Source organism: Hylobates moloch, unplaced genomic scaffold (assembly GCF_009828535.3).
Source record: "Hylobates moloch isolate HMO894 unplaced genomic scaffold, HMol_V3 SCAFFOLD_10, whole genome shotgun sequence".
Classification (NCBI taxonomy): Eukaryota; Metazoa; Chordata; class Mammalia; order Primates; family Hylobatidae; genus Hylobates; species Hylobates moloch.
The window spans coordinates 109,211,516-109,229,969 of NW_026652285.1; the positions used below are offsets into that span (position 1 = coordinate 109,211,516).

At 49.9% G+C, this 18,454-nt stretch overlaps 1 pseudogene; it reads right to left on the reverse strand.

The window, feature by feature from the left end:
- Positions 1-4,962: 4,962 nt before the first annotated feature.
- Positions 4,963-5,059, reverse strand: LOC116476071 (small nucleolar RNA U13; annotated as a pseudogene).
- Between the last annotated feature and the right edge of the window lie 13,395 nt (positions 5,060-18,454).

An 18,454-nucleotide genomic window follows, 5' to 3' on the forward strand; every position in this document is an offset into this window, starting at 1 on the left:
CACCGTGTTAGCCAGGATTGTGGGCGGCAAGCCACCCAGGTGCTGAGGCAAGAGACAGAGGACACGAGCTGTTCCAGTATAATAAAATATAAAACAAGAATAGTCATAACAGATATAGATCTTAGATATGATTATATATGAATATCATTAATCATTAGCTAGTAGTACTTACTCTTTATTCCAACATTATAATAATCCCTGCTCTATAATCATAACCTAGAAAAACCAGGCCATACACAGATAGGAGCTGAGGGGACATAGTGAGGAGTGACCAGAAGACAGGAGTGTGAGCCTTCTGTTATGCCTGGACAGGGCCACCAGAGGGCTCCTTGGTCTAGCGGTAACGCCAGCGTCTGAGAAGACACCTGTTGCCAGGCGGACCATGGTCTAGCGGTAGCGTCAGTGTCAAGGGAAAACACCTGCTACTTAGCAGACAGGGAAAGGGAGTCTTCTTTTCCCCGGGGGAGTTTAGAGAAGACTCTGCTCCTCCACCTCTTATGGAGGGCCTGACATTAGTCAGGTTCACCCGCAGTTATCTGGAGGCCTAACCGTCTCCCTGTGATGCTGTGCTTCAGTGGTCACGCTCCTAGTCTGCCTTCATGTTCCATCCTGTACACCCGGCTCTGCCTTTTAGATGGCAGTAGCAAATTAGTGAAAGTATTAAAAGTCTCTAATAAGCAGAAATAATGGCGTAAGCCGTCTCTCTCTGTCTCCTCTCTCTCTCTGCTTCGACTACCAGGCAGGGAAGGGCCCCCCTGTCCAGTGGACATGTGACCCACGTGACCTTACCTATTATTGGAGATGGCTCACTCTCCTTATCCCGCCCCTTTGTCTTGTATCCAAGAAATATCAGCGCAGCCTGGCATTTGGGGCCACTACCAGTCTCCGTGATTTGGTGGTAGTGGTCCCCCAGGCCCAGCTGTCTTTTACCTCTTTGTCTTGTGTCTTTATTTCTACACTCTCTCGTCTCCGCACATGGGGAGACACCCATCGACCCTGCGGGGCTGGTCCCTACACAAGATGGTCTTGATCTCCTGACCTCATGATCTGGCTGCCTCGGCCTCCCAAAGTGCTGGGATTACAGGCGTGAGCCACCGCGCCCAGGCTGTGGTTTTGATTTGCATCTCCCTAACGATTAGTGATGTCGAACATTTTCCCTGTGTTGACTGGCCATTTGTATGTCTTCTTTGGAAAAATGCCTATCAAATCCTTCGCCCATTTTTGAATTGGGTTTTTTGTTGAGTTTTATGATTTTTAAAAATCATCTGGATCGGTCAGGCACGGCGGCTCACGCCTGTAATCCCAGCACTTTGGGAGGCCAATGAGAGCGGATCATGAGGTCAGGAGATCAAGACCATCCTGGCTAACACAGTGAAATCCCGTCTCTACTAAAAATACAAAAAAAAAAAAAAATTAGCCGGGCGTGGTGACAGCTGCCTATGGTCCCAGGTACTCAGGAGGCTGAAGCAGGAGAATGGCGTGAACCCAGGAGGCGGAGCTTGCAGTGAGCCGAGATCGCACCACTGCACTCCAACCTGGGTGACAGAGCAAGACTCCATCTCAAAAAAAAAAAAAAAAAATTATCTGGATCTCGGCTGGGCACGGAGGCCCATGCCTGTAATCCCAGCACTTTGGGAGGCCAAAGCGGGCAGATCACAAGGGCAAGAGAACGAGACCATCCTGGCCAACACGGTAAAACCTCGTCTCTACTAAAAATACACAAATTAGCTGGGCATGGTGGCAGGCGCCTGTAATCTCAGCTACTCGGGAGGTTGAGGCAGGAGAATTACTTGAACCCAAGAGGCAGAGGTTGCAGTGACCTGAGACCGTGCCATTGCACTCCAGCCTGAGAGACAGATGGAGACTCCATCTCAAAAAAAAAAAAAAAATTAGCTGGGCATGGTTGCGGGCACCTGTAGCCCCAGCTACTTGGGAGGCTGAGGCAGGAGAATGGCGTGAACCCAGGAGGCGGAGCTTGCAGTGAGCTGAGATCATGCCACTGCACTCCAGCCTGGGCAACAGAGCGAGACGCTGTCTCAAAAAAAATAACTAAATAAAAAATAAATAAACAATCTAGATCTCAATCCCTTGTCATATATGTGATTTTCAAATCTTCTTCCTTTCTGTGGGTTGCTTTTTTATTCAGTTGATATTGTCTTTGAAGTGCAAAAATTATTATTTTTTGAGACAAGAGTCTCACTCTGTTGGCCACGCTGGAGTGCACTGGTGCGATCTCGGCTCACGGCAACCTCCCCGTCCTGGGTTCAAGCAGTTCTCTGCCTCAGCCTCCAGAGTTTAGTTGGGATTACAGCGCCCGCCACCACGCCCGACTAATTTTTGGATATTTAGTAGAGACGGGGGGTTTCCTCACCTTGGCCAGGCCGGTGTTGAACTCCTGATCCACCCGCCTCAGCCTCCCAAAGTGCTGGGATTACAGGCGTGAGCCACCGTGCCCGGCCGATGTGCAGAAATTATTTTGATGACATCCAGTTTGTCTGTCTCTTGTTGCTTGTGCTTTTGGTGTCATATCTAAGAATCTGTTGCCAAATTAGAAGTTGAGAAGGTTTTTACCCCCCGTTTTTTTTCTAAGAGTTTTATAGTTTTAACTTTTGTTGTTGTTTTTTGGGTTTTTGTTGAGACGGAGTCTCGCTCTGTCACCCAGGCTGGAGTGCAGTAGCGCCATCTCGGTTCACTGCAACCTCTGCCTCGCAGGTTCAAGCGATTCTCCTGCCTCAGCCTCCCAGGTAGCTGGGATTACAGGCGCCTGTCACCACACCCGGCTAATTTTTGTATTTTTAGTAGAGTCAGGGTTTCACCATGTTGGCCGGGCTGGTCTCTGTGGGCGGCAAGCCACCCAGGTGCCGAGGCAAGAGACCAAGGGCACGAGCTGTTCCAGTATAATAAAGAAAATATACAGAATAAGGATAGTTATACTGGAAATAGAATATAGATATGATGATATATGAATATTATTAATCATTAGTTTGTAGCATTACTCTTTATTCCTATATTATAATAATCTCTGTTCTACAATTATAACCTGGGAAAAACCAGGCCATACAGAGATAGGAGCTGAAGGGACACGGTGAGAAGTGACCAGAAGGCAAGTGTGAGCCTTCCGTCATGCCCAGACAGGGCCACTAGAGGGCTCCTTGGCCTAGCGGTAACGCCAGTGCCTGGGAAGACGCCCGTTACTTAGCCGACCGGGAAAGGGAGTCTGCCTTTCCCCCGGGGAGTTAGAGAAGACTCGCTCCACCACCTCTTGTGGAAGCCCTGACATCAGTCAAGCCCGCCCGCAGCCATCCGGAGGCCTAAACGTCTCCCTGTGATGCTGTGCTTCAGCGGTCACACTCCTGGTCCACTTTCATGTTCCGCCCTGTACATCGGGCTCTGCCTTCTAGATAGCAGTAGCAGAATTAGTGAAAGTATTAAAGTCTTTGATCTCTCCAAGAAATGCATATAAGAAATAATGATATAAGCTGTCCTCTCTCTCTCTCTCCGCCTCGGCTACCAAATATGGAAGGGCCCCCTGTCCGGTGGACATGTGACTCGCGTGACCTTACCTATCACTGGAGATGACTCACACTCCTTCCCCTGCCCCCTTGCCTTGTATCCAATAAATAACAGCGCAGCCAGGCATTCGGGGCCACTACCAGTCTCCATGACTTGGTGGTAGTGGTCCCCTGGGCCCAGCTGTCTTTTCTTCCATCTCTTTGTCTTGTGTCTTTATTTCTACGATCTCTCATCTCCGCACACGAAGAGAAAAACATACAGGCAGAGTAGGGCAGGATCCTATAGTCTCGAACTCCTGACCTCGTGATCCACCCGTGTCTGCCTCCCAAAGTGCTGGGATGACAGGGGTGAGCCACCGCGTCTGGCCCAACTTTGTTCTTTTCCAACATTGCTTTGGATTGCTTAGGGAAGTATTAACATCTTAACAACGCTGTCTTCCTACTCACCAACGAGGGCTCCTTTGCACTTATTTGATTTCTTTCAGCAATGTTTTGTAGTTTTCAGTGTACAAGTATTTCACCTCCTTGGTTACATTTATTCCTTGGCATTTTACTTTTTAGATGTTGTTGCAGATAGAATCGTTTTCTTCATTTCCTTTTTGGACTGTTCGTTGCAGGTGCAGAGAAATGCAAGATTTTCTTGTTGATACTATGCCCTGCAACTTTACTGAATTTGTTTACTAACTCTAGTAGCTTTCTTGTGTATTCTTTGGTATTTTCTACATGTAGGATCATGTTACCTGTGAATAGAGATAGTTCTACTTCCTTCTTTTCCATTTGAATGCCTCTTATTTCTTTTTCTCATGTAATTGCCCCTGGGCAGGACTTTCAGTAAAACATTTAATAGCAGTGGTGAAGCAGGCTTCTTGTTCTTTTTTTTTTTTTTTTTGAGACAGAATCTAGCTCTGTCGCCCAGGCTGGAGTGCAGCAGCTCAGTCTCGGCTCACTGCAACCTCAGCTTCCTGGATTCAAGTGATTCTCCTGCCTCAGCCTCCCAAGTAGCTGGGATTAAAAGCATGTGGAAAAAACACGCAGCTGGGGCCAGCCGGTGGCTCACACCTGTAATCCCAACACTTTGGGAGGCCGAGGCACGTGGATCACGCAGTCAGGAGTTCAAAACCAGCCTGGCCAACAGAGTGAAACCCCGACTCTACTAAAAATACAAAAATTAGCCAGGCATGGTGGCGGGCGCCTGTAGTCCCAGCTAGGGGAGTCTGAGGCAGGAGAATTGTTGAACCCAGGAGGTGGAGGCTGCAGTGAGGCGAGATCGCGCCACTGCACTCCAGCCTGGGCAACGGAGCGAGACACAGTCTCAAAAAAAAAAAAAAAAAAAAAAAACCAAAAAAAACCACGCAGCTGGCTGGGTCACAGAGCCGTCAAGGAACCCTACGTTTCTGTCAGGACAAGAGAAACGGCAAGTGGAACTGGGGGACCCCACTGTGTTTTTTGGTGTCAGATGGGTAATGCGCTGACTTTGTAAGGTTTGAGAAAAGCACATCTCACCTGAGTGTGAAACCAAATCATCACGCTCAGAACTACAAAAGAACCAGTGTTTACAGCCGTTAATTTCCACCTGAGCACAACCTTGCTCCATCCCATACATTCTGGTCGCTTCTGCTCTCGTTTTCATTCATCTCTAAGCATTTTCTACCTCCCCTTGTAGTTCTCTTTGACCCATTGGTTAAGAGCATGTTGTTTAATTGCCACAGATTTGCAAATTTTCCAGCTTTTCCTGATACTCGTTTCTTTCTTTCTTTTTTTTTTGAGACGGAGTTTCGCTCTTGTTGCCCAGGCTGGAGTGCAGGGAGGCGATCTCAGCTCACTGCAACCTCTGCCTCCCGGATTCAAGCGATTCTCCTGCCTCAGCCTCCCGAGTAGCTGGGATTACAGGCACGCATCACCATGCCTGGCTAATTTTTGTATTTTTAGTAGAAATGAGGTTTCACTGTGTTGGCCAGGCTGGTCTTGAACTCATGACCTCAGGTGATCCGCCCACCTCAGCCTCCCAAAGTGCTGGGGTTTACAGGCGTGAGTCACCACACCTGGCCTCCTGTTACTCATTTCTAATGTCATTCCATTGTGGCTGAAAAACGTTCTTTGATGGATAGACACACTAACTCACACCTACAATCCCAGGGCTTTGGGAGCCCCAGGTGGGAGGCTCATTTGAGGACAGGAGTCCAGGACCCATCTGGGCAACATAGTGAGATCCCATCTCTACAAATTAAAATTAGCCAGGTGTGGTGGTGTGCACCTGTAGTCCTAGCTATTTGGGAGGCTGAGATGGGAGGATCACTTGAGCCCAGGAGTTCAAGGCTCCAGTGAGCTATGGATCATGTAACTGCACTCCGGCCTAGGAGGCAGACACACACACACACACGTGCACCCACGTGTGTGTATATACATATTGTATTATTTCAACCTTTGAGGCTGGGCATGGTGGCTCATGCCTGCAATCCCAGCACTTTGGGAGGCCGAAGTGGGCAGATCACCTGAAGTCAGGACCAGCCTAACCAACACGGCGAAACCCCGTCTCTACTAAAAATACAAAAATTAGGCCAGGTGCGGTGGCTCACGCTTGTAATCCTAGCACTTTGGGAGGCCAAGGTAGGCGGATCACGAGGTCAAGAGTTTCAGACCAGCCTGGCCAACACAGTGAAAACCCGACTCTACTAAAAATACAAAAAACTAGCCAGGCGTGGTGGCGGGCGCCTATAATTCTAGCTACTTGGGAGGTTGAGAAAGGAGAATAGCTTGAACCCAGGAGGCGCAGGTTGCAGTGAGCCAAGATTGTGCCACTGCACTCCAGCCTGGGTGACAGAACTAGACTCCGTCTCAAAAAAAATTAAAAAATAAAAAAATTAGCTAGGCATGGTGGAACATGCCTGTAATCCCAGGTACTTGGGAGGCTGAGGCAGGAGAATCGCTTGAACCCAGGAGGCGGAGGTTGCAGTGAGTCAAGATCACGCCATTGCACTCTAGCCTGGACAACAAGAGTGAAACTCTTCTTAAAAAAAAAAAAAAAAAAAACTTTGAAAATGAAAATATAGGCCAGGTGCAGTGGCTCACACCTGTAATCCCACTACTTTGGGAGTTCAAGACAGGTAGATCACCTGAGATTGGGAGTTCGAGACCAGCCTGGTCAACATGGTGAAACGCCATCTCTATTAAAACTACAAACATTAGCTGGGCATGGTGGCACATGCCTATAGTCCCAGCTACTCTGGAGGCTGAGGCATGAGAATCGCTTGAACCCAGCAGGTGGAGGTTGCAATGAGCCGAGATAGCACCACTGCACTCCAGCCTGGGTGACAAAGTAAGACTCTGTCTCAAAAAAAAAAAAAAAAGAAAGAAAGAAAATATCTTAAAGCCAGGTGCGGTGGCTCATGCTTGTAATCCCAGGACTTTGGGAGGCTAAGGCAGATGGATCACCTGAGGTCAGGAGTTTGAGACCAGCCTGGCCTAGATGGTGAAACCCCGTCTCTACTAAAAATACAAAAATTAGCCAGGTGTGGTGGCGGGCGCCTATAATCCCAGCTACTCAGGAGGCTGAGGCAGGAAAATCACTTCAACCCAGGAGGTGGAGGTTGCGGTGAGCCGAGATCGCACCACTGCACTCTAGCCAGGGCAACAAAGCAAGCAAAAAAAAAAAAAAAAAAAAGAAAAGAAAAAAGAAAATATATTAAAACTTCTTTTAATATATTTTAATATGTGGCCTAACACATGGTCTGTCCTGGAGGATGTTCCATGTGCTTAAAAAACTGTGTGTTCTGCTGTCGGGTGAGTGTTCTGTGTCTGTCCTGTCTGGTTAAGATTTTAGCACTGTCCAGACCCTCTTTCCTTGTTGATCTGCCACCTAGATAAGTTTTCCATTATTGAAATAGGTTGAGTGACATCTACAACTATTACTGTAGAACTTATTTCTGTCTTCAATTCTGCCAGTGTTTGCTTCATATATTTTGGGGAGCTGTTCTTGGTACATACATCTTTATAATTGCTATAATTTGTTCGTGAATTGACCCTTTTATTACTATGTAATGTCCTCATATCATGTAACAATTTTTTTTTTTTTTTGAAATGGGGTCTTGTTCTGTTGCCCAGCCTGGAGTTCAGTGGTGCAATCATAGTTCACGACTGCCTCAAACTCCTCGGCTCCCACAATCCTCCTGCCTCAGCTGCCTGAGTAGCTAGGACTACAGGTCCTAATTTATTTTATTTTCTGTAGAGACGGGATCTCACTATTTTGACCAGGTTGCTTTTGAACTTCCTGTCTCACTTGATCCTCCCACCTCAGCTTCCCCAAGTTCTGAAATTACAGGCATGAGCCGCTGTGCCCAGTCCATCCTTTTACTTTCAATCTATTTAAATCTACTTCTCAACAGCATCTGGAATTTGGCCATTCTCCCTCCTGAATCATAACTTCAATGATGAGATGTTTTCCTGGTTCTCTGGCTGCCCTTGCCCTCCTCCTTGACCCCAATCTTCTCAGCCTGGTGGTGCCCAGGACTAGGCCTGGCCCCTTCTTCCAACCTTTCCAGACAACAAAAACCATCTGTACCTAGGGACTCCTAAAACCTGTCTCCCCTGGCAGACTCTGATCCCGGCACCACCTGCCCACCAAAGTCTCCATGGTGCCTCCCAGGCATCTCACAGGGGGCAGATCCAAAACGGAGCCCCTCAGTGTCCCCAAGCCAGAGCCTGTGCAGCCTTTGCTGGCCTCTCCACCCGGGGACCCGCCCTCCTTCTCCCAAGGCCCACTCCTGCGGAGCCCTCCTCCCACCACTCAGCTTTTCCCACGGCCAGGCAGCTCTGTCGGCCTCCTGCCCTCCACTGTGTCTCCACCCAGCAGCCAGAGCAGTTTCATAGTAAACATCTCAGACATCCAGTCCATGCCAAAATCTTCCCGCACACATCAACTGAACACTCCATGTTGCCTCTGTAGCAGGAGGAGCCACAGACAAAACCCCTGACACCGGGTTAAAGAAGGAAGTGGCGAGACTCCGTCTCAAACAAAAAAAGGAAGTGGGAAGTGGCTTTATTCCGCGGGAGCTTCGGCAGACTTGCACCTTTAAGTACCGAGCTCCCTGAAAAAGAAATTCCTGGCCCTTTTAAGGGGTTACAACTCTAAGGGGTCCACATGAAAGGGTCCTGGTAGATCGAGCAAGCGCGGGAAACGTGGCTAGGGGCTATGCATCAGCTAACAGAACAGAAAGTTTTACAATGCTTCCGCATACAACGTCTGGAATTTGCAGATAACACAAGTAGTTCAGGTCAGGAGCTGGTATTATTATTATTAACCACCACAGCCGTGTGGTGGCGGCAAGGTCGTCCGGCTATTTATCTTACTTCTGTTTCTTTCCAACTTTTTGCCTTCTCCCTTTCCTCCTGTCTTATAAACTAGGCAAGGTGGGGAGAGGAGGGCAGCAGAAGTGGTGGTCTCCTTCCTTACCTACAGGACCTGCAGGACCACGGATGGACTGAGCCAACCCCCACTCCGTCTCCCAGCCCTGGGAATTTCACCGTTCCAAATACGCCAAGGTCCTCCTTGCCTCAGGCAGTTTTCCTTAGGCTCAAGTCAGCCTCTCCCCACCTTGCCCGGTGCCAGCAGCTTCTCAGCCCTCAGGTCTTGCCTTCAGTGCCACGGCCTCCCCTGAGCCCTCAGAACCAGCCACGGTTCTTCCCCAGGGCCCTGCTCTTTTCCACACAGGACGTACACATGTGCCACCTGCCTCTGCCTGTCTGTGGCTGGCTTCTCACCAGCCTCTCCTAGAAATCTGTTTTATTCATCTCTGCACAGTCAGCACTAAAACGGCAACTGGCCACGGCTGGCGTTCAAGGAGAATGAAACAAAGAATATGCCTGTTTCTTCCCAGCCAAGGATAGGTCGCGCCCCCAGACACAGACACAAAAGGGACTCAGAAAGGCATGCTCTTGAGTTGAGTCTCAACTGAATCTCAGTGACTCTCCGACTGAGAGTCTATAACGCCCTTCAGCCAAAGACCACTGCAAACACGCCTGTAGTTAAACAAGTTGGGTCTTGACGCTGTGTGTGCAAACACACCAGGCTGAGACGTTGAGGTGTCAGCAACAGGGTGTTCGGAGGAAACTATTACAGGATTTCACCAGTAGTTGGGTGATTTGGGGGATGATCTAAGGAAGGAGGATTTGGTTCTAGATTAGACGCACGCTGGAGCCCAGGAGGTCGAGGCCGCAGTGGGCCGTGATCGCCACTGCGCTCCAGCCTGGGCGACTGAGCGAGACGTTGCCACAAAAACATAAAAATAAAAGATTAGACGCTGTGGGAAGGCAAAGGGTAATTCTCAGCTTATGATCGCTGCACATGACAGGGTGAGCTGTGTGTTCCCTGCTTAGAATCAAGAAGAGGTCTTGGTTCATCTCACTTTATCGTGGTGTCTGCGTGGCGCTTCATGCCTCACAGAACACGGGCTGGCTACGAGGGTCACACCAGGCCACAGTAACGCGTCAGGGGCCGCTTGCTTTCTTAGGAGCAACAGGTTCAGAGGTTTCCTTTCCAAGAGGGACCGGGGCCTGGGCCAGGACCTTGCCAAAAAGCAAACGAAGCCCAGACAACCTGCTGGGGCTCCAATCCCTCCTCCCACCACCACCGCCCCGCAGAATTCGGGCCGCTGACACCGCTGCAGGCGTGCCGACCACGGCTGCCCCGGCCCGGAAAGCAGATTTGCCCCTTTTTGCGGGGAAGGGGTGGAGAGGGCGGCGTCGGGGGAGTCGAGTCTGCCCGCCCAGGCCCCGCTCCGAGCCGCAGGCTGGGAGGGCGGCGGGCGCAGTGATCCCGGGCCTCGGTCAGCCCGGCGCGGCCCTCACCCTGCAGCACAAGAGCCGCCGGCAGTTCTTGCTGTTGCCATAGCTCTCACCAAAGCTCTGCGTCACCGAAATGAAGTCCTGATGAGGCAGCGGCGGCGGATGCGTGGAAGGGGGCCTGGACGAACCACCAGCGGAATCAGGAGACCGCGTCCTGAAAAAGACCGAGGGCTACGCCTCTCCGATGCTCGCGGGCAGCCATTGCGACGCACAGAGCCGTCCGCGTGTGCGCAAGGCGCACGCGCACGCAATGAGACTCAACACCCATCCCCCCGCGTAGCCTACTGCGCCTGCGCTGAGCGCTCACGGCCTGCGGCGCCTGCGTCCACCCCCGTGCGCTGTCGCCATGGCAACAGGGCGGGCCTTGGTTCTCCTTGGGGCGTGGTCGATGTATGGGCCTCCAGCACTGTTCGCCCCGCGGGTCTCGATCTGGGTTCCTTTCCCCTCCTGCTGTCGGACGGCTCCGGCTTTGCCCACGCCCTCGCGGGGAGACGCAGACACCCGGGACCTAGGGAGGCGCCCGGGCGCCGCCGCCATGTTGTCAGGGAGCCCCCGCTTCCAGCTCTTCGGTTCCGGGACCCGCGGCGCGGGGATGGGGCTGGGCCGCCCTTGGTAGCCGTCCTGGGCCGGGGGCCACCCTGGCCGCGTGGTCACCGGCAAGAAGCCCAGGGCCACACCCGGGCGCGGCGTCGCGGGGGCCGAGGGAAGGACCGGACCTTCCCGAGGTCGCGGACCCGGCCGGCTGGGGCGAGGCTGGGGTGGCCGCTACCCCGAGTTAAGCTGGCTGCGCCGCGTCTCACCATCCCCGGGGTGCGAGTGCTGCGCCTGGACCGGGGCCGAGCGAGGGGGACAAGCGGCCGGCTCGACCCACAGTCCCCGCGCCATAGGCGGGTCGGGGCTTTCAGACCCGGCTGCAGGCCTCGAACCCGTTAGCCTCGGAAGTCAGCTTGAGATGACTGCGCTTCCTGCACGCGTTGTCCTCCCCAAAAACGCCCAAAATGGCAAAGCGGCGTCCGTGGCCGCCCGAGGCCTGGGTTCTCCCCTGCCGAACCTCACGCGCGGCCCCTCCCTTATTCTCTTCTGGCCAGGCTACCCCCCTGCCCCTTGGGCGATTCTGCTGCGCCCCACGGTCCTGGCTGTGGCATTTCTGGGTGTTTGGAAGGCTCCCCCGGCAACAACGTCTCATGTCTATAATCCCGGCCCTTTGGGAGGTTGAGGCGGGGCGGGGGATCACTTGAGGTCAAGGGTTCGAGACCAGCCTGGCCAATACAGTGAATCTCCGTCTCTACTAAAAATACAAAAATTAGCTGGGTGTGGTGGTGGTTGCCTGCAGTCCCAGCTACTCGGGAGGCTGAGGCAGGAGAATCGCTTGAACCTGGGAGGCAGAGGTTGCAGTGAGCCGAGATCACCTCGTTGCACTCCAGCCTGGGCAACAGAGCGAGTCTCCCCCTCATAAGATAAAAAATAAAAGTAAATACGAAATCACAAAAAATTAGTACGTACTTTGAGCTGAATAAAAATGGAAATATGCACATGAAAACATATAGGATGCAGCTAATACAGTGCTTAGAGAAAGTTATAACTGCAAACTCACGTTAGAAGAGGTGAGGCCAGGAACAGTGGCTCACCCCTGCGATCCCAGTGCTTTGGGAGGAGACTGAGGCCGACCCCGGAGGATTGCTTGAACCCAAGAGTTTGAAATTAGCCTGAGCAACACGGTGAAACCCCATCGCTACAAAAAAATAAGAATTAAAAGACCAGGCGCGGTGGCTCATGCCAGTAATCTCAGCACTTTGGGAGGCCGAGGCGGGCAGACCGCGAGGTCAGGACTTTGAGACCAGCCTGGCCAATATAGTGAAACCCCGTCTCTACTAAAAATACAAAAAAAAAAAAAAAAAATCTAGCTGGGTGTGGTGGCGGGCACCCCAGCTACTTGGGAGGCTGAGTCAGGAGAATCACTTGAACCTGGAAGGCAGAGGTTCCAGTGAGCCAAGATCGTGCCACTGCACTCCAGCCTGGGCGATAGAGCGAGACTCCATCTCAAAAAAAAAAAAAAAAAAAATAGGTGTGTTGATGCACACCTCTAGTCTCAGCTACTTGATAGGCTTAGAAGGTGGATCCTTTGAGCATGGGAGGTGGAGACTGCAGTGAGCTAGGATTGCACCACTACACTCCAATCTTGGCAACAGAGTGAGACCGTGCCCCCCTCCCCGCCCAGCCCCGACACACACACACAAAATCCAAGCTACTCAGAAGACTAAGGCACGAGAATCGCTTGAGCCTGGGAGGCAGAGGTTACCGTGAGCCGAGAATGCACCATTGCACTCCAGCCTGGGCGACAGAGTAAGACTGTCTCAAAAAAAAAAAGGAAGTCAGTGAAATAGAACGCGGAAAAACAACAACATCGACGAAATAGAAAGTTTTTATTTATTCACTTATTGTTTTTCAAGACAGAGTCTTCTCTGTCGCTCAGGCTGTAGTGCAGTGGTGCCATCTTGGCTCACTGCAACATCTGCCTCCTGGATTCGGTGACTCTCCTGCCTCAGCCTCCGGAGTAGCCGGGATTACAGGCGCCTGCCACCACGCCCAGCTAATTTTCGTATTTTTTGTAGAGAGAGGATTTCACCATGTTAGCCAGGCTGGTCTCGAACTCCTGTCCTCACGACCCACCTGTCTCGGTCTCCCAAAGTGCTGAAATTTCAGGCGTGAGCCACTGCACCTGGCCTGAAATAGAAAGTTCCTAGAAAGGTGTTTCTTAGAAAAGATCAACAAATTTGATAAATGTATATAGCTAAACTGGCCAAGAAAAAAACTAAAATTAGGAATAAAAGAGGGGCTATCACTATTGCCCTTCCAGATACAGAACGATTGTTAGAGAATACTAGGAACAACTTTATGTCAATAAGTCAAGTAGCTTAGATGAAATGGACACATTTCTTAAAGCATATAAAGTGCTGGCCGGGCATGGTGGCTCACGTCTATAATCCCAGGACTTTGGGAGGCCGAGATGGGCCTCAGGATCACCTGAGGTCAGGAGTTTGACACCAGCCTGGCCAATATGACGAAATCCCGTCTCAACAAAAAAATGCAAAAAAATTAGCTGGGCGTGGCAGCGGGCGCCTGTAATCCCAGCTACTCGGGAGGCTGAGGCAGGAGAATTGCTTGAACGGTGGAGGTTGCAGTGAGCTGAGATCAGGCCACTGCACTCCAGCCCTGGGAGATAAGAGTGAAACTCTGTCTCTAAATAAATAAATAAATAAATAAATAAATAAATAAATAAATAAATTGCCAAAACCAACTCCCAAAGAAATAAAAAATCTGAATATAGCTATAAGGAAATTGAGTTCGTAATTTTAAATCTTTCTACAAGAAAAAGAAAAATGCTCAAGCCTCATCGATTTCACTAGTGCATTCTACCAAAAATTTCGGATAGAATTAATTCCAATTCCAACCCATTCTATAAGGTCCATATTCACTTAATACCAAAGCCAGAGAAAGATATCACAAAAATACTACACACCAATATTCTCCTTTGATATCAATGTAAAAATTCACTACAAATTATTAGCAAACAGAATCCGGAAAGATAAAAAGGATTATACATCGTAACCAAGTGGGATTTATTTCAGGAACATTTTGAGGATTTTTGAGGATTTTTGTTGTTGGGTTTTTTGTTTTGCTTTGTTTTGTTTTTGAGACAGAGTCTCGCTCTGTCACCCAGGCTGGAGTGCAGCGGCGCGATCTCGGCTCACTGAAACATCTGCCCCACCCTGGATTCAAGTGATTCTTGAGCCTCAGCCTCCCGAGTAGCTACCACACCTGTCTAATTTTTGTATTTTTAGTAGAGATGGGATTTTGCCATGTTGGCTAGGCTGGTCTCAAACTCCTGACCTCAGGTAATACGCCTGCCTGGGCCTCCCAACGTGTTGGGATTACAGGCGTGAGCCACTGCACCTGGCCAGGAATGTAAGGTTTTAATATTCAAAAATGAATTAATGTTATGTACTAAGTTACTAGACTAAAGCACAAAAATTACATTATCATCTCAAGAGATACAGAAAAAGCATTTGACAAAATCCAATACCTGTTTACAATAAATATTTTTAACAAACCAGGAAAATGGTAACTTTTTTTTTTTTTGAGATGGAGTTTCATTCTTCTTGCACAGGCTGGAGTGCAATGGTGCAATCTCAGCTCAACCTCCACCTCCAGGGTTCAAGCGATTCTCCTGCCTCGGCATCCCAAGTAGCCAGGATTACAGGCGCCCGCCACCACACCTGGCTACTTTTTTTTTTTTTTTTTTTTGTATTTTTAGTAGAGACAGGGTTTCACCATATTGGCCAGGCTGATCTTGAACTCCTGACCTCAGGTGATCCACCCACCTCTGCCTCCCAAAGTGCTAGGATTACAGGCATGAGCCACCATGCCTGGCCAGGAAAATGGGAACTTTTAAATGCTTTTCCAGTAGCACTGGAGACAGGGTGAGATGTCTGCTCTCATCATTTATATCATCATGGTGCTGGGTTTCTATGCAGTCCTCTCAGGCAAGAAGAGAAATAAAAGGTGGCCGGGCATGGTGGCTCACCCTGTAATCCCAGCACTTTGGGAGGCCGAGGCGGGAGGATCCCTTCAGCTCAGGAGTTTGAGACCTTTGAGACCAGCCTGGACAACACAGTGAGATCCCATCTCTAAAAAAAAAAAATACAAAAATTAGCCGAGTGTGGTGGCTTGCACCTGTAGTCCCAGATACTTAGGAGGCTGATGTGGGAGGCTCACCTGAGCCTGGGGGGTTGGAACTGCAGTGAGCTGAGATCATGCCACTGCACTCCAGCCTGGGTGACAGAGCAAGACCCTGTCTCAAAAAAAAAAAAGGCCGGGCACAGTGACTCACACCTGTAATCCCTGCACTTTGGGAGGCCAAGGCGGGCGGATCACCTGAGGTCAGGAGTTCGAGACCAACCTGGCCAACACGGTGAACCCCTGTCTTTACCAAAAATACAAAAATTAGGCCGGGCGCAGTGGCTCACGCTTGTAATCCCAGCACTTTGGGAGGCTGAGGCGGGCGGATCACGAGGTCAGGAGATCGAGACCACGGTGAAACCCCGTCTCTACTAAAAATACAAAAAAATTAGCCGGGCGTGGTGGCGGGCGCCTGTAGTCCCAGCTACTCGGAGAGGCTGAGGCAGGAGAATGGCGTGAACCCGGGAGGCGGAGCTTGCAGTGAGCCAAGATTGCGCCACTGCACTCCAGCCTGGGCGACAGAGCGAGACTCCGTCTCAAAAAATATATATATAAAAAATATAAAAATTAGCCGGGCGTGATGGCGGGCGCCTGTAATCCCAGCTACTCAGGAGGCTAAGGCAGGAGAATCGCTCGAACCTGGGAGGTGGAGGTTGCAGTGAGCGAAGATTGCACCACAGCACTCCAGCCTGGGTGACAGGGTGAGATCCTGTCTTAAAAAAAAACATATCCAGTCGGGAGCGAGAATGCAAAGGAACCAAGAGTAGCAACAACAAGCAGAACTAACAACTAACGAACAAGTTCATAAAGATCACAGGGAGGACCAGAAGACCTGCATTCACTGTCAATTTTATTTATACTTATTAACAATAAATGGTCTGAAAATAAAATCAAGAAGACAGCTTCATTCACAATTGCATAGAAGAATAAAATACTTTGGAGTAAAATTAACAAAATAAATGCAAGCCTTGTACATTAAAATCTACAAAACATTGCTGAGAGAAAGCAAAGACAACCTAAAAAAGTGGGGAGTGATCCTATGTTCACAGATTAGAAGATTCAATATTGTGGCCCAGTGTGGTGGCTCATGCCGGAAATCCCAGCACTTTGGAGGCCGAGGTGAGTGGATCATGAGGTCAGGAGTTCGAGACCAGCCTGGCCAAGAGACCAGCCTGGCCAAGAGACCAGCCTGGCCAATATGGTGAAACTCTGTCTCTACTAAAAATACAAAAATTAGCCGGGTGTGGTGGTGGGTGCCTGTAATTTTTTGTTGTTGTTGTTGTTGAGACGGAGTCTCGCTCTGTCGCCCAGGCTGGAGTGCAGTGGCGCGATCTCGGCTCACTGCAAGCTCCGCCTCCCGGGTTCACGCCATTCTCCTGCCTCAGCCTCTCCGAGTAGCTGGGACTACAGGCGCCCGCCACCATGCCCGGCTAATTTTTTTTTTGTATTTTTAGTAGAGACAGTGTTTCACCGTGGTCTCGATCTCCTGACCCCGTGATCTGTCCGCCTCGGCCTCCCAAAGTGCTGGGACTACAAGCGTGAGCCACCGCACCTGGCCAGGTGCCTGTAATTTTAATCCTAGCTACTCAGGAGGCTGAGGCAGGAGAATTGCTTGAACTTGGGAGACGGAAGTTGCAGTCAGCAGAGATTGCACCATTGCACTCCAGCCTGGGTGACAGAGCGAGACTCTGTCTCAAAAAAAAAGAAGATTCAATATTGTTAAGATGTTAGTTTCCCACAAATTGAGCTGTAAGTTCAATTTTTTTTTTTTTTTAGGTGTTGGGCACCTGTAATCCCAATTACTCAGGCGGCTGAGACAGGAGAATCACTTGAATCCGGTAGGCAGAGCTTGCAGTGAGCTAAGATTGCACCACTGTACTGCAGCCTGGGCAACAGAGTGAGACTCTGCCTCAAAAAAGAAAAGAAAAGAAAAGAAAAGAACAGTTGGGGCTGTGCACACTGGTGCACACCTGTAGTTCCAACTACCAGGGAGGCTGAGGCGGGAGAATTGCTTGAGCCCAGGAGTCGGAGGCTGCATGCAGTGAGCTGGGATTGAACCACTGCCATCTAGCCTGGGATGTTGGAAACAGGCCCCCCCAAAATCTGGCCATAAACTGGCCCCAAAACTGGTCATAAACAAAATCTCTGCAGCATTGTGACATGTTCGTAATGGCCATGATGCCCATGCTGGAAGGCTGTGGGTTTACCAGAATGAGGGCAAGGAACACCTGGCCCACCCAGGACGGAAAACCACTTAAAGGCATTCTTAAACCACAAACAATAGCATGAGCCATCTGTGCCTGAAGGACATGCTCCTGCTGCAGATAACTAGCCCAACCCATCCCTTTATTTTGGCCCATCCATTTGTTTCCCGTAAGGAATACTTTTAGTTAATCTATAATCTATAGAAACAATGCTTATCACCGGCTTGCTGTCAATAAATACGTGGATAAATCTCTGTTCGAGACTCTCAGCTCTGAAGGCTGTGAGACCCCTGATTTCCCACTCCACACCTCTATATTTCTCTGTGTGTGTCTTTAATTCCTCTAGCGCCACTGGGTTAGGGTCTTCCTGACCGAGCTGGTCTCGGCACTGGGGGACAGAGCAAGATCCTGTCTCTAATAAATACATTAATAATACAATCACACAAAGGTTGCTTTTTGAAATTAAAGTAGAAATCAATAGTGGGACTATATCTAAAAAAATCTCCAAGTATTGGAAAATTAAATAGTACACTGCTAAATAACCCAAAGTCAATGAAGAAATCACAAGGGACATTAGAAAATATTTTTATTCTGGTCTGGCACGGTGGCTCACACCTAGAATCCCAACACTTTGGGAGACCAAAGTGGGAGGATTGCATGAGCCCAGGAGTTCGAGATCAGCCTGGGCAACATAGCAAGACCCCATCCCTAAAAAAAAAAAAATTAGCTGAGTGTTGTGATCCGGACCTGTAGTCCCTGCCACTTGGGTAGCTGAGGTGGGAGGATTGCTTGAGCCTAGAAGGTTGAGGCTTCAATGGGTTGTGACTGTACCACTGCACTCCACTCTGGCAGCAGAGTGAGATCCTGCCTCATAAGAAAAATAATGAGAAGTAAATATTTTCATTTCATGTCTTATTTATTTATATTTTTTATTTTTGGGACAGACTTTTGCTCTTGTCGGCCGGGCACGGTGGCTCACGCTTGTAATCCCAGCACTTTGGGAGGCCGAGGTGGGCGGATCACGAGGTCAGGAGTTCGAGACCACAGTGAAACCCCGTCTCTACTAAAAAAAATACAAAAAATTAGCCGGGCGTGGTGGCAGGCGCCTGTAGTCCCAGCTACTCGGAGAGGCTGAGGCAGGAGAATGGCGTGAACCCG